This window comes from Physella acuta, unplaced genomic scaffold, assembly GCF_028476545.2.
Source record: "Physella acuta isolate Inbredline_101_S28 unplaced genomic scaffold, ASM2847654v3 ptg000114l, whole genome shotgun sequence".
In the NCBI taxonomy this organism is placed as follows: domain Eukaryota; kingdom Metazoa; phylum Mollusca; class Gastropoda; family Physidae; genus Physella; species Physella acuta.
In genome coordinates, this window is record NW_026731634.1 from 1,017,494 (window position 1) to 1,033,530 (window position 16,037).

Consider the following 16,037-nt stretch of genomic DNA (forward strand, 5'->3'; position numbering starts at 1 on the left):
CGAATAGTGTGACTTTTTGGCGAAAAGTGTGACTCTATGACCGAATAGTGTGACTCTATGACCGAATAATGTGACTCTACCATCGAATAGTGTGACTCTATGACCGAATAGTGTGACTCTTTGACCGAATAGTGTGACTCTACCATCGAATAGTGTGATTCTATGACCGAATAGTGTGACTCTACCATCGAATAGTGTGACTCTATGACCGAATAGTGTGACTGTACCATCGAATAGTGTGACTCTACCATCGAATAGTGTGACTACCATCGAATAGTGTGACTCTTCGACCGAATAGTGTGACTCTACCATCGAATAGTGTGACTCTATGACCGAATAGTGTGACTCTACCGTCGAATAGTGTGACTCTATGACCGAATAGTGTGACTCTATGACGAAATAGTGTGACTCTATGACCGAATAGTGTGACTCTATGACAGAATAGTGTGACTCTTTGACCGAATAGTGTGACTCTACCGTCGAATAGTGTGACTCTATGACCGAATAGTGTGACTCTACCGTCGAATAGTGTGACTATGACCGAATAGTGTGACTCTATGACGGAATAGTGTGACTCTATGACGAAATAGTGTGACTCTATGACCGAATAGTGTGACTCTATGACCGAATAGTGTGACTCTTTGACCGAATAGTGTGACTCTACCGTCGAATAGTGTGACTCTATGACCGAATAGTGTGACTCTACCGTCGAATAGTGTGACTATGACCGAATAGTGTGACTCTATGACGGAATAGTGTGACTCTATGACCGAATAGTGTGACTCTATGACCGAATAGTGTGACTCTTTGACTGAATAGTGTGACTCTACCGTCGAATAGTGTGACTCTATGACCGAATAGTGTGACTCTACCGTCGAATAGTGTGACTCTATGACCGAATAGTGTGACTCTATGACGGAATAGTGTGACTCTATGACCGAATAGTGTGACTCTACCATCGAATAGTGTGACTCTATGACCGAATAGTGTGACTCTACCGTCGAATAGTGTGACTCTATGACGGAATAGTGTGACTCTACCATCGAATAGTGTGACTCTACAGTCGAATAGTGTGACTCTACCATCCATTAGTGTGACTCTTTGACCGAATAGTGTGACTCTTTGACCGAATAGTGTGACTCTACCATCGAATAGTGTGACCCTACCATCGAATAGTGTGACTCTACCATCGAATAGTGTGACTCTATGACGGAATAATACATTTAGACTCAACCTTATCAAAAATGGTAAACCCATTGACCACTAACCCACAACTCCCTTTCAGTGCGAAACTAGGCAACAGTTTTACACAGAGGCGTAGCGGAGGCGGGGTGGGGGGTGCGGACCGCACCGGGTGACACCATTTAGAGGTGGATGATTGTAAGCTCACAGAAAATAGTAACTGGTATCAAATCTTAACAAAACAAAGTAGCAGAAACACTACGGGTAGTGAAGTACTCACTTTTACTTGTGTTTTGTTTGCTGTAATGTTGATAATTGTAATTATACTGGAGGTTTGATCTGAGGGTAAACGACAGAAGGGTTACTGCCAAGTTAGACATTACTTTGTGAGTAAAATTGTTGGGAGGCACAAGAATATGGAACAGTGTAATGTGGTACAGAACCTACTTTTTTGCATCTGTTTATTGTCCCTTTTTATCAGGGATCCAAAATTAGACAATTTGAGGAAAATAAAGGTGCGTGTATTAAAAATTTGATCTTAATGACCAGACTATTGTTTACGTAAAGCTAATGTGTTTAACTTTAAACCACATCAATATTTTGAGCTAATTATTTTTAAAATTAGTATATGGTTAGAGTAGGTAATAAAGTAAACATTATTATGTTTTGTTTGAAAATAAATATATTAAGTTGCGTTATTTAATTGCGTTCATGTTTTTTTTTAATTTGTAGCATTTTAATCTAAAGTTGTCTCCCTTGTTTTATTTATAAATAGCGAATTGGAGGTAACTCATTGCCCTATCAAACGCGAGATTAAATCATCTGCATTAGTACCAAAATTTACATTTCCGAAATCACAAGACATTTCTGTACAAGCAGTGGCGTCGATAGGTCGGGTATGACCCGGTGCGGGATCGAATGGTGTAAACCCCTCCCCCCTCCCGAAAAAATCTATACATAGGCCTATATATACATATATATATATATATATATATATATATATATATATATATATATATATATATATATATATATATATATATACATATATACCACATGTATTTGTAACTCTGTGTATCATCATCATCATTTTCCGTTCGTGTCCAAGACAAATGGGGCAGTTGAAGTAGAGTTCAGATGATATATATATTTCTTGAACGTATTTGCGAATACCAATTTCTGCTAGCACCTTGTCACACTCATCAAGAATGAAGTGCTTGATATTTTTTAAAGCCAAGACTTTTAGACCGAGTTAGGGCAAGAATACGATCTGGTGTTATAACTACATTGTGAGGGCAATTCTTTTTTTAGAACCTCTTCATCTTTCTTAATATTCATACCACCAAAGAATACTGCAATCTTTACATAATTGTTGTACTTGCTGAACCTCGCCTATTCTTTACTGATCTGAAAAGCAAGCTCTCTCGTATGTGCCAGCACTAAAACTGAAACCTGTCTATCAACAGGCTCTAGCTGCTGCAGTGTTGCGAGTACAAACACAGCAGTTTTACCCATGCCAGATTTGGCCTGACACAAGACATCCATAGATAAGATTGCTTGTGGTATGCACTCATGTTGCAGTTCGGAAGGATGCTCAAATCCACAATCAACTATGGCTCTCAGTAATTCAGGTTTCAAAAGAAAATCTCTAAATCCACAGCTGTGAATTAAAACATAAGTTCATTTAACATTTTTCTTAACGGGAACATCGCCACCTGCTGCATCTACAGTTGGTTCATTTTCTTCATCATCATAATCAAGGATTAAACTATAATCATCCATTTTAAATTTAAATGATCCACCTCGGGGATGAAAGCGTCTTCTTAATTAAAAATAAAAAAATAAAAAATAAAAATAAATAAATTTAGATGTAATTTTATTGGAGGTTTGATCAGGAGTTAAACGACACAAGGGTTACTGCCAAGCTAGACATTACTTTAGGAGTAACATTGTTGTGCACTAGAATATGGAACAGTGTAATTTTGTACAGATTCGACATTTTTTTGCATTTATTTGTTGTCCCTTTTTAAAAGGGATCCAAAATTTTATGTTAATTCAACTTGTGACTAAAACAATTTAATGTAATTTGATCTAAGTAACCTGATTATTCTTTACTTAACGCTAATGTATTTTAACTTTAAATTACTCCAGTATTATAAGCTACTTATTATAAAAAATAGTATTTGGTTAATACATATAATGAATTAAACATTATGATGTTTAGTCTTAAAATAAAATTTTTACGTAGCATTATATAATTGCGTTCATGTTTTCTTTTTAAATTGTTTCTCTTTAGTCTAAAATTGCCTCCCTTGTTTTATTTATAAATAGCGAATTTGGAGGTACCTCATTGCCCTATCGAACGCGAGATTAAATCATCTGCATTAGTACCCAATTTTACATTTCCGAAATCACAAGGCATGTGTGTACAAGTCCCTCATATTTACTGCTTTTAACAGTACATTTATTTTCTACACTAGCAAATGGGATTATCGTTTGTTTATTTACATTATACTACATGCTATTGTTAAAAACGGTTTAACATTTTGGTCTCCTTTTAAATGGTGTTACGTCTGTATCCATGTTTGCCTGTGGTTTTATATGTTACCGAGTCTATTTACTCGCAGTGACAAATGTTACTGAGTCTATTTACTTGTGCTATCTTTGACCAGCACACAACATCAACCACAATACAGATACTCGGAAGTGCAGGTTTACATTTATCTCTTTATTAAATGAATCAATAGAAATGCTCCACATAGCAATGCATCAATGTTCCACAAGAATACAATGAACCAACTGAACCCCACTGTCCTCACTAGTTCTCACATATCAGAATACACGAGTCCATGGTTCGGGCTTCCAAACCTATTCTCACAAATCACAACACGTCTCCACAGTTCAGTCTTCAACTTCTGTTCTGCTCTTCTGTCCTGCAGTCTTATTATATCCCTCGTATTCGTAATCGTTTCTATCCGTTGCATCATAACTATCAACTCCGCGCTTCTGTCGTATCGCTTCCCAACTACATAGTGGCTTTGTATTCGTTATCAGTCCACACCACCTGCATCCGTTGCATCGGCCCAGTTTGGCCTTGATCGTGACTTAGTTGACAGACTGTATTGCGTGCTTATCAATCGTCTTTAGTAACTACACTAGTTACAAATAGCTTGGGATTTGTAAGTTTCTGAAGAGTTGGGAGGTGTTGCTGAGTCAGTGTTTATTTTACTGCTGGCGTTTTCTACTAGTTGCATGTTTTAGTTTATCGGGTTGTTACTGTTGTCATTTCTGAATTGATGATCCGTTTGCTGGTGTGGGATTCTGTTGGTAGCGTACTGCTGCAGTAACTTGTTGTAGAGTGTACTTTGACTTCGTGTGATAGTGTTGTCGGTAATTCCCGCTGTGGTGTGTCTTGTTGGCAATGGTTCGTCCAGTGTTGAGGGGAATAACAGAGCTGACACGCTTGTTTTCTCCCGGCGATTACGATTACGATATTTAGTGTTTTGTTTTTGTAGTTTATGTTTAGGTTGTGTGGGACGGTTTAGGGTTTGTCGATTTTTTTGTTGTTAAGGGTGGTGGTTTTTAATACTTTCGCAAGTGTTTGCGTTGCTTTATGTACTAACTTACACTCTAAATAAATGTGTTTCCCAGTTTCCTTTATGTTTTGTTTACATGTTTAACATGTTATTTTGAATTTTTGATTGGACTTTGTATTTCGTGAAACTGGTGTTGTGTTAAAGATCAGTCTGTATGCTATATCCATTTCTTTTTGTGTAATGCGTTTATTGTGCAGGTTTCTAAATTTATCTTTAATGTCTATTTCATTGTGTGGAAAAACATTATGTAAGTATGGGTTAACATTGTGTAGCATTTGGTAAACCCTGGGTAAGCATTGGGTAAACATTTAGTTAGCATGGGTAAACATTGTGTAAGTGTTGGTTAACATTGAGTGAGCATGGGTAAGCATTGTGTAAGCATCGGTAAACATTGTTTAAATATGGGTAAACATTGTGTAAGTGCTGGTTAACATTGAGTGAGCATGGGTAAGCATTGTGTAAGCATCGGTAAACATTGTTTAAATATGGGTAAACATTGTGTAAGCATGGGGGAACATTATGTAAACATTAGTAATCATTGCGACCATAACATTGTAACGCCCCCCTGTACCTCACAATACTGTTCTTAATATAGCACTGAGGACTTTGATAATTAAGCTCTTGCTGATTGAACAAAAGCATCAGAAAGGAACGGTTGGAAACATTCCTGTTAATTATAAGATTGTTTATAAATAAATATTTTAAAAACATCAAATCTAAACAAGGGATATAACCATGATCGTGAATCCCATATGTTTGTTTGGATAGCTTCCCTTGGTAATCTTTAGAAAATTCTTTCATGCAACCTACAGAATGAAACCTTTTTCTTAAGAGTTGTATTAAAACAAGATTTTAATTGGTTAAAAGCATTGTTTTGATGTGCCAACACAGTCATTCGAGGTGTGTGGGAGTATAGTGTAGGACTTTATATGGGTGTATTTATTTGTGGGCTTGTGTCAGTAATCGGTGTGTGTGTGTGTGTATGTGTGTGTGTGCATTGGCTTTCGTGTATCGGTGTAAGTGTGGATCGGTGTGTGTGTGTGTGTGTGTTTGTGTGTATGCATGCAAGTGTGTGTGTTTGTATGTGTGTGTGCATGGCTTTCGTGTATCGGTGTAAACGTGGATCAGTTAGTGTGTGTGTGTGTGTTTGTGTGTATGCTTGTGTGTGTGTGTTTGATTATTTGTGTGGTAAATTAGAGATAATTAGTAAATTATTGTTGAATTTATAATAAAGAAGTAATAAGATAACCTAGTTTTTAATAGTTAACAGAGTTTTGCAATCAAGTGGAGTTTACCAGTACTAGCTTTGTGAAATGTACACACTATCTTTGTAAATGTGACCAACTAGGTGTGTAGAAGTGACACACTGGCTTTCTAAAAGTGACCCAGTATCTTTGTAGAAGTGACCCTCCTTAAGTTTTTAAAAGGGAGGTAATATTTTTTTAGAAGTGACCGACTGTTTTGGGGAACCAATAGTTTGGTAAAAGTTACAAACTCTGTAAAAGTGACCCTTCGTATCCCCAGATATTGTCCGACCAACCAACGCTAACTCTGGGTTTCTATAAGTTTCCACCTCATTGCGAGGTCATTTGATAGCCCGTTGCCCGTGGACATTTCATGCAGTGCTCACCCTCTGAGTTCGTGCAATCACACGTGGGATGACGTAAAAACACTCGATTTGAAAACGACGCAGCCTTCTTTTATAACCATATAGAGGCGTGACTCTATGGCCTAATAGTGTGACTCTACCATCGAATAGTGTGACTCTATGACCGAATATTGTGACTCTACCATCGAATAGTGTGACTCTATGACCGAATAGTGTGACTCTATGACGGCATAATACATTTAGACTCAACCTTATCAAAAATGGTAAACCCATTGACCACTAACCCACAACTCCCTTTCAGTGCAAAACTAGGCAACAGTTTTACACATAGGCGCAGCGGAGGCGGGGTGGGGGATGCGGACCGCACCGGTCGACACCATTTAGAGGTGCCTTGGATGATTGTAAGCTCACAGAAGATAGTAACTGGTATCAAATCTTAACAAAACAAAGTAGCAGAAACACTACGGGTAGTGAAGTACTCACTTTTACTTGTTTTGTTTGCTGTAACGTTAATGAATATAATTATACTGAAGGTTTGATCTGGGGGTAAACGACAGAACGGTTACTGCCAAGTTAGACTTTACTTTGTGAGTAAAATTGTATGGGAGGCACAAGAATATGGAACAGTGTAATGTTGAACAGAACCTACTTTTTTGCATCTGTTTATTGTCCCTTTTTATCAGGGATCCAAAATTTGACATTTTGAGGAATACTAAGGCGCGTGTATTCAAAACATTTGATCTTAATGACCAGACTATTCTTTACGTAAAGCTAAAGTGTTTACCTTTAAACCACATCAATATTTTAAGCTACTTATTTTTAAAATTAGTATATGGTTAGAGTAGGTAATAAAGTAAACAACATTATGTTTAGTTTGAAAATAAATATATTAAGTTGCGTTATTTAATTGCGTTCATGTTTTTTTTTAAATTTGTAGCATTTTAATCTAAAATTGTCTCCCTTGTTCTATTTATGAATAGTGAATTGGAGGTAACTCATTGCCCTATCAAACGCGAGATTAAATCATCTGCATTAGTACCAAAATTTACATTTCCGAAGTCACAAGACATTTCTGTACAAGCAGTGGCGTCGATAGGTCGGGTATCACCCGGTGCGGGAACGAATGGTGTAAATCCCCCCCTCCCGAATATATATATATATATATATATATATATATATATATATATATATATATATATATATATATATATATATATATATATATTATATATATATATATATATATATATATATATATATATATATTAATATATATATATATATATATATAAATATATATATATATATATATATATTTATATATATATATATTTATATATATATATATATATATATATATATATATGTATATATATATATATTTATATATATATATGGTTCCATGACAATTGATCTCAGGACAAATGATCTCAGACAAAATATCTCAGACAAAAAGTTAACTCACTGATATTTTTGACGTGATTTGTCAATTTTGCTCTTAATTAAAAGACTTTTAAACTATAGTTAATCATCTTTTTTAATATAGCTATTTTCGACTTGATGTCACCCGGTGAGGTCCGCAAGGGCCGCCCCCCCCCCCCCCCTCCCCCACCCCCTCCCCCTCGCGACGTTTCTGTGTGAAAGTCTCTAATATTGTTTGCTTTTAACAGTTAAATTATGTTAGACATCAGCAGATGGGATTATCGTTTGTTTATTTACATTGTACTATTTGCCAGTGGCGTAGGGAGGGGGGGGGGGTGTGCGGACCGCACCGGGTGACACTATTTAGGGGGTGACAGCAAGGCAAAAAATAGCAAAATATATAGAGAATAATGATAATTCCACTTAATTAAGTGATTAATTCGAGTGTTAGATAGTGTTTAAAGAGGTGCAAATCCAAAGTTTGAGGGGGGGGGGGGGGTGCAAATCGAAAGCTTGGAAGGGGGGGGGGGATGCAAATTCGAAAATTGAAAGTTTATCTCCGTGAAGGGTCGCTACGCCTCTGGGGGGTGAAATCTTTAAGTGCCGCACTGGGTGACAAACGACCTCGCTACGCCACTGCTACCTGCTATTGTTGACGTCGATTCAACATTGATTTCTTCTTTTAAATTGTGTTATTTTATGTCTGTATTGATGTTTGCCTGCGGTTTTATAGCTTGTGATTTGTTAGTTTATGAAGTTTTGGTAGTTATTGACGAGTCAGTGTTTATTTTACTGCTGGCGTTTTCGGACAGTTGCATGTTCTTGTTAATCGGGGTTGTTACTGTTGTCATTTCTGAATTGATGGTCCTTTTGCTGGTGTGGCATTCTGTTGGTGGCGTACTGCTGCTGTAACTTGTTGTAGTGTGTACTGCGACTTCGTGTGATAGTGTTGTCGGTAATTCCTGCTGTAGTGTGTCTAGTTGGCAATGATTCGTCCAGTGTTGAGGGGAAGAACAGAGCTGATACGCTTGTCTTCTCCCCGCGGTAGCGATGTGTGGTGTTTGGTGTTAGTCATTATTTGTTTCCGTCCCGTTTTAAAAGGGATCCAAAATTTAAAATTATTTTTACTGCTGGACAGATTTAATTTTTTCCTTTCAAATTGTATTTAAAATTGAGCAAACTATTATTTACGTAAAGCTAATGTGTTTGATTTTAAACTACTTCAGTATTTCAAGCTAATATTTATGAAAATACAGTACTTGATTACAAATACTAATATATTATACAACAGTACGTATAGTATTAACATTTAGTTCCGTTTTAAAAAATTATGTTAATATTTTTTTTTTAAATTGTAGTTATTTGGCTAAAAATTGTTTCCCCTGTTCCATTTTAAAGTACAAAATGGGAGATAACTTATTGCCTTGACAAACACGAGATTACCACTTCTGCATTTGTACCCAAATTTACCTTTGCGAAATCACTTTCAAGGCATGCGTGTACAAGTTCCTCATATTTTCTACTGTTAAAGATGATTCAACATTTTGGTCTCCTTTTAAATGGTGTTATGTCTGTATTCATGTTTGCCAGTGGTTTTATAGCTTGGGATTTGTTAGTTTCTGAAGAGTTGGGAGGTGTTGCTGAGTCAGTGTTTATTTTACTGCTGGCGTTTTCTACTAGTTGCATGTTGTTGTTTATCGGGGTTGTTACTGTTGTCTTTTCTGAATTGATGATCCGTTTGCTGGTGTGGGATTCTATTGGTAGCGTACTGCTGCTGTATCTTGTTGTAGAGGGTACTGTGACTTCGTGTGATAGTGTTGTCGGTAATTCCTGCTGTGGTGTGTCTAGTTGGCAATGGTTCGTCCAGTGTTGAGGGGAAGAACAGAGCTGACACGCTTGTCTTCTCCCGACGATTACGATTACGACATTAGTGTTTTGTATTTTTAGTTTATGTTTAGGTTATGTGGGATGGTTGAGGTTTTGTCAATTTTGTTGTTGTTGTGGCTGTTTGATTGGTGGTTTTTAATATTTTCGAAAGTGCTTGCGTTGCTTTCTGTACTAATTTACACTCTAAATAAATATGTTTCTCAGTTTCCAGTATGTTTTGTTTACATGTTTGACATGTTATTTTGACATTTTGATTTGACATTGTATTTCGTGAAAAAGTTGTTGTGTTAAAGACCGGTCTGTATGCTATTAACCATTCTATTAATGTAATGCATTTATTTTGCAGGTTTCTAAATTTATCTTTATTGTCTATTATATTGTGTGGATAAATATTTTGTAAGTGTGGGTAAACATTGTGTAAACATTTATTAAACATTGTGTTAGTATTTGGTAAACATTGTGTTAGCATTTGGTAAACATTGTGTCTATGATTGCGTTAGGCCTAATTTTTTTTTAATTGTAGCTTTACTTATTGCCCTGGCAAACGCGAGATTACATCATCCACATTTTGCAAAATCACTTTCAAGGCGCATGTGTATAAGTCCCTTATATTTTCTGCTTTTAACAGTTCATTTATTTTCCACATTAGCAGATGGGATTATCGTGTGTTTATTTACATTGCGTTACATACAATTGTTAAGACGATTTAACATTGTGGTCTTGGGTTTCAGAAATAAAAGTTATTCATTGTGTGATAGATGGATTAGAGAGACCTCGGTTATCTAGACGGGAAAATCTTCATCAACACACCCGCACAATCGCGCGAACGCATATACACGAGCGCACGCATGCACGGACGCACACACTCACGTACACACGCACATTATATAGCATGTCTCAAATGGCTCGTCTAAGTGAAAACGGAAGCGAGAAGATTAAACTTTCCACCCCCTCCCACCCAGAATAATTCTCAATATTAAACTTTCACTATTAGTCCAATGTCCTAAAAATAGTTGAGGTGCAGACAAATTCGAAAATATCAATTTAGCTTTGGATTATTGGTAGTTCACAGAAAATAGTAACTGGTATAAAATGTTAACGAAACAAAGTAGCAGAAACACTATGGGTAGTGAAGTGCTCCCTTTTTTCTTCTTTTGTTTGCTGTGATGTTGATAAATGTAATTATACTGGAGGTTTAATCTGGGGGTAAACGACAGAAGGGTTACTGCCAAGTTAGACATTACTTTGTGAGTAAAATTGTTGGGGAGGCACAAGAATATCTAATAGTGTAATGTGGTACAGAACCTACTTTTTTGCATCTGTTTATTGTCCCTTTTTATCAGGGATCCATAATTTGACTTAATGAGTTGATTAGTAGATGGTAGTAGATTAGTAATTTGATCATAATGACCAGACTATTCTTTACGTAAAGCTAAAGTGTTTAACTTTAAACCACATTAATATTTTAAGCTACTTATTTTTAAAATTAGTATATGGTTACATTAGGTAATAAAGTAAACAACATTATGTTTAGTTTGAAAATAAATATATTAATATGCGTTATTTAATTGCGTTCATTGCGTTTTTTTTTTAATTTGTAGCTTTTTAATCTAAAATTGTCTCCCTTGTTCTATTTATGAATAGCGAATTTGGAGGTAACTCATTGCCCTATCAATCGCGAGATTAAATCATCTGCATTTGTACCCAAATTTACATTTCCGAAATCACTTACAAGGCATTTCTGTACAAGCAGTGGCGTCGATAGGTCGGGTATTACCCGGTGCGGGAACGAATGGTGTAAACCCCTCCCCCCCCCACCCCCCCCCCCTCCCGAAAAAATCTATATATAGGACTATATATCTATATATAGCTATATATATTTATCTATGTATATATCTATCTATCTATATCTATCTATCTATCTATATATATATATATATATATATATATATATATATATATATATATATATATATATATATATGCCACATATATTTGTAACTCTGTGTATCATCATCATTTTCCGTTCGTGTCCAAGACAAATGAGCCAGATGAAGTAGAGTTCATCTGTTTCAGAGCCCTCCTCATGTGAAGGCCACGTCGTCCCTGATTCTGCGTATACGCATGTGTATTGGCATTTGAATTTCTTTTTTTCTGGATCTATTTACATTTTTTTTTAAACTACGCATTTCGGACTGAAAATGACTAACATAGCGACTAATTACTTTTTTTTTTACAACATTTGAATCCGCTAGAAGCTCTTTAACTCGTATGAATATACTAAATTTGAAATCAAATTATTATCATTTAACATATTCCATTGCAAAATATACAACATTTAATGACCAAAATTATTAAAGGCGTCAATGAATTGTTTTTAAACGTTCAGCTGACGAAAGAGTCAACATGGGTTGATGTGGCAAGCCTACACGTTCTATTTTCCTTTTGCACTCCTTTTAATAGTTATGGTTTCCATTATTCATTTTTGTCACTCAAGTTTATTTAACGTAATTTATTTACAGTGGATTAATGCATTTCAAAAGTTGTGTTATTATGTAGCATGCTCTTTTAAATAGAAATTTTGAAAAACAAAATGTTAAGTACATATTGAAGAATATTAATGACAAAGACGAAAATCCGTGAAAAAGATATACATTGATTTTAGCCACATATAACACACTTTTTAATAGGAATTGAAAAATAACCCATTAAATATATCAAGCATCATAAATAACAAATCAACTAATTAAGCACAATTAAATGTACAACGATTGTTGTGCTGGTGTCAGCTAACCTCCTCTACACACTTACACACACACACACACACACACACACACACACACACACACACGCGCGCGCACACACATACACACATACACACACAGATACACAGATACAGACTCACACTCACACATATACACACGCTTATCATTAGCTTGATCGAATGATATGTAGATTAGTATATTTCCGATGTGGTTTCTCCCCAATTCGCTGCAGTGTATGGTGTATTTGGTGTCACCCCCTAACTGTTTGTCGAAGTGGGTCAATTTTTGCAAAGATTATATTGATCCACATAGAAAAGCATTTACGGGCCTAAATCTAACAGTTATTAATTCAAGCGGAAAAAATCATTGTATCTGTATTAAATTATTACATTTGGTGTCACCCCCCCCCCCCGCCCTCACCCCCAATCCAGACTTGGATGACTTCTTATTCTTTAAAATTCTCAAGAAAAAGTTTTTCCCTCCGGAAAAATTATAGTTCGTGTAAACCCTCACCCGGTGATAGCTTTAATCTGTGCCCAGATAATACTAACGATCTTCATCTAAAGTCGGTTATATATAGAGCTGGATGTAGTATTGTTTTCTATATCGTTTACATGTTTACATCATGGTGTCATCCCTCACCCGCCCTCCCACACAATTTTGACGATATGTAATATTGTCCCCCCCCCCCCCACACACACACACATTTTTAACGTGATTTATCAATTTTACTCTTAATTAAAAGACTTTTAAACTATAATTAATCATCTTTTTTAATATAGATATTTTGCCTTGGTGTAACCACTGGTAAATGTTTTCTAGCTGGCAATGATTCGTCCAGTGTTGGGGGGAAGAACAGAACTGGCACGCTTGTTTTCTCCTGGCAATTGAGATTAGGATGTTTGGTTTTTTTGTGTTAGTTATTATTTTTTTCTGTCCCTTTTTAAAAGGGATCCAAAATTATAATGGTTTTTCAATGCATGATATAATTTTGAATATAATCGGATTAGAATGAGCAAATTATTATTTACATAAAGCTAATGTTCGGACTGATTATCCCGTAGTTCTATTTCCCCAAATTTAAAGCTCTTGTAGTGTTGGCCATGTTAGTTACAGAAATCACAACATCACAAAAAACGACCGTTTTTTTTTAAATTAAAATAATTTATTTACATTAAAATATTAAAACAAATTACCCAGAATTGATCCCATCAGCATCCTCTACATTAACGACCTTCAGTATGAGGGCATGTCTATTTCATCTGGCAGCTCTGTGATATTGACCTCAAATCGTTCTTGTACTTTATTTAATATCTTAGCATCATTTTCATCAGAAACGAATGTAATAGCAAGCCCCTTAGTTCCAAAGCGACCAGCCGTGGCTACCCTGTGAAGATAAGTATTAGAGTTTTTTGGCGTATCATAGTTGAAAACAATGTTGACTCTTTCAATATCCATGCCTCTTCCAAACAAATCAGTTGCAACTAAGATCCTTTTTCTGGAAATCTTTAAATGATTGGTAGCGGGAAATCTTTCTTACTGTGTCATGGCTCGATGTATAGCTATTGCTGGAAAATTCTGTTCTTGCAGAAGCTGGGCTAAGGCCATGCAGCATTGGATGCTCTTGACAAAAATTACAACCTGACTAAACCCCAACACATCAAGACGTTCAAAAAGTTTTCAGTTTTTCTCATTGTCTTTTAACTTGGCATAGTGTTGTTGCAAACCATGTAGTGTTAGCTTTGAGTCATCATCAACATATACTTCCATGGGATCTTGCATGAACTTCTTACAAACTGGGCGGATATCCTTGCTTACTGTGGCACTGAACATCACTTGCTTCTCATGGGGTGTCATGCGGAATATTTCTTGAACGTCTCTGCGTATATCAATTTCTGCCAGCATCTTGTCACACTCATCAAGAATGAAGTACTTGATATTTTTTAGAACCAAGACTTTAGACCGAGTTAGGGCAAGAATACGACCAGGTGTTATATCTACAATGTGAGGGCAATTCATTTTAGAACCACTTCATCTGTCTTAATATTCATACCACCAAAGAATACTGCAATCCTTACATTATTGTTGTACATGCTGAACCTCGCCTATTCTTTACTGATCTGAAAAGCAAGCTCTCTCGTGTGTGCCAGCACTAAAACTGAAACCTGTCCATCAACAGGCTCTAGCTGCTGCAGTGTTGCAAGTACAAACACAGCAGTTTTACCCATGCCAGATTTGGCCTGACACAAGACATCCATAGATAAGATCGCCTGTGGTATGCACTCATGTTGCAGTTTGGAAGGATGCTCAAATCCACAATCAACTATGGCTCTCAGTAATTCAGGTTTCAAAAGAAAATCTCCCTAAATCCTGAGCTGTGAATTGAAACATAAGTTCATTTAACATATTTCTTAACGGGAACATCGCCACCTGCTTCATCTACAGTTGGTTCATTTTCTTCATCATCATAATCAAGGATTAAACTATAATCCGCCATTTTAAATTTAAATGATCCACCTCGGGGATGAAAGCGTCTTCTTAAGTAAAAAAAAAAAATAAATAAATAAATAAATTAAGCTGTAATTTTATTGGAGGTTTGATCAGGAGTTAAACGACAGAAGGGTTACTGCCAAGCTAGACATTACTTTAGGAGTAAAATTGTTGTGCACTAGAATATGGAACATTGTAATTTTGTACAGATTCGACATTTTTTGCATTTATTTGTTGTCCCTTTTTAAAAGGGATCCAAAATTTTCAATGAATTTGAAAACATAAGATGGCGATTTTTTTGTAATTTGATCTAAATAAGCAGACTATTCTTTACTTAACGCTAATGTATTTAACTTTAAACTACTCCAGTATTATAAGCTACTTATTACAAAAAATAGTATTTGGTTACAACGTGTAATAAAATAGACATTATGATGTTTAATCTTAAAATAACAATTTTACGTAGCATCATATAATTGCGTTCATGTTTTCTTTTTAAATTGTAGCGTTTTAGTTTAAAATTGCCTCCCTTGTTTTATTTATAAATAGCGAATTTGGAGGTAACACATAGCCCTATCGAACGCGAGATTTAATCATCTGCATTAGTACCCAATTTTACATTTCCGAAATCACAAGGCATGTGTGTACAAGTCCCTCATATTTACTGCTTTTAACAGTACATTTATTTTCTACACTAGAAAATGGGATCATCGTTTGTTTATGTACATTTTACTACATGCTACTGTTAAAAACGGTTCAACATTTTGGTCTCCTTTTAAATGGTGTTACGTCTATATTCATGTTTGCCTGTGGTTTTAGAGCTTGGGATTTGTCAGTTTCTGAAGAGTTGGGAGGTGTTTCTGAGTCAGTGTTTATTTTACTGCTGGCGTTTTCTACTAGTTGCATGCTGTAGTTTATCGGGGTTGTTACTGTTGTCATTTCTGTATTGATGATCCGTTTGCTGGTGTGGGATTCTGTTGGTGACGTACTGCTGCTGTATCTTGTTGTAGAGGGTACTGTGACTTCGTGTGATAGTGTTGTCGGTAATTCCTGCTGTGGTGTGTTTTGTTGGCAATGGTTCGTCCA

At 35.9% G+C, this 16,037-nt stretch overlaps 2 pseudogenes; both read right to left on the bottom strand.

Annotated features, from left to right (window-relative positions):
- Positions 1 to 2,332: 2,332 nt before the first annotated feature.
- Positions 2,333 to 2,964, bottom strand: LOC131934636 (spliceosome RNA helicase Ddx39b-like; annotated as a pseudogene).
- Positions 2,965 to 14,133: 11,169 nt separating this feature from the next.
- On the bottom strand, positions 14,134 to 14,958 carry LOC131934646 (spliceosome RNA helicase DDX39B-like; annotated as a pseudogene).
- Between the last annotated feature and the right edge of the window lie 1,079 nt (positions 14,959 to 16,037).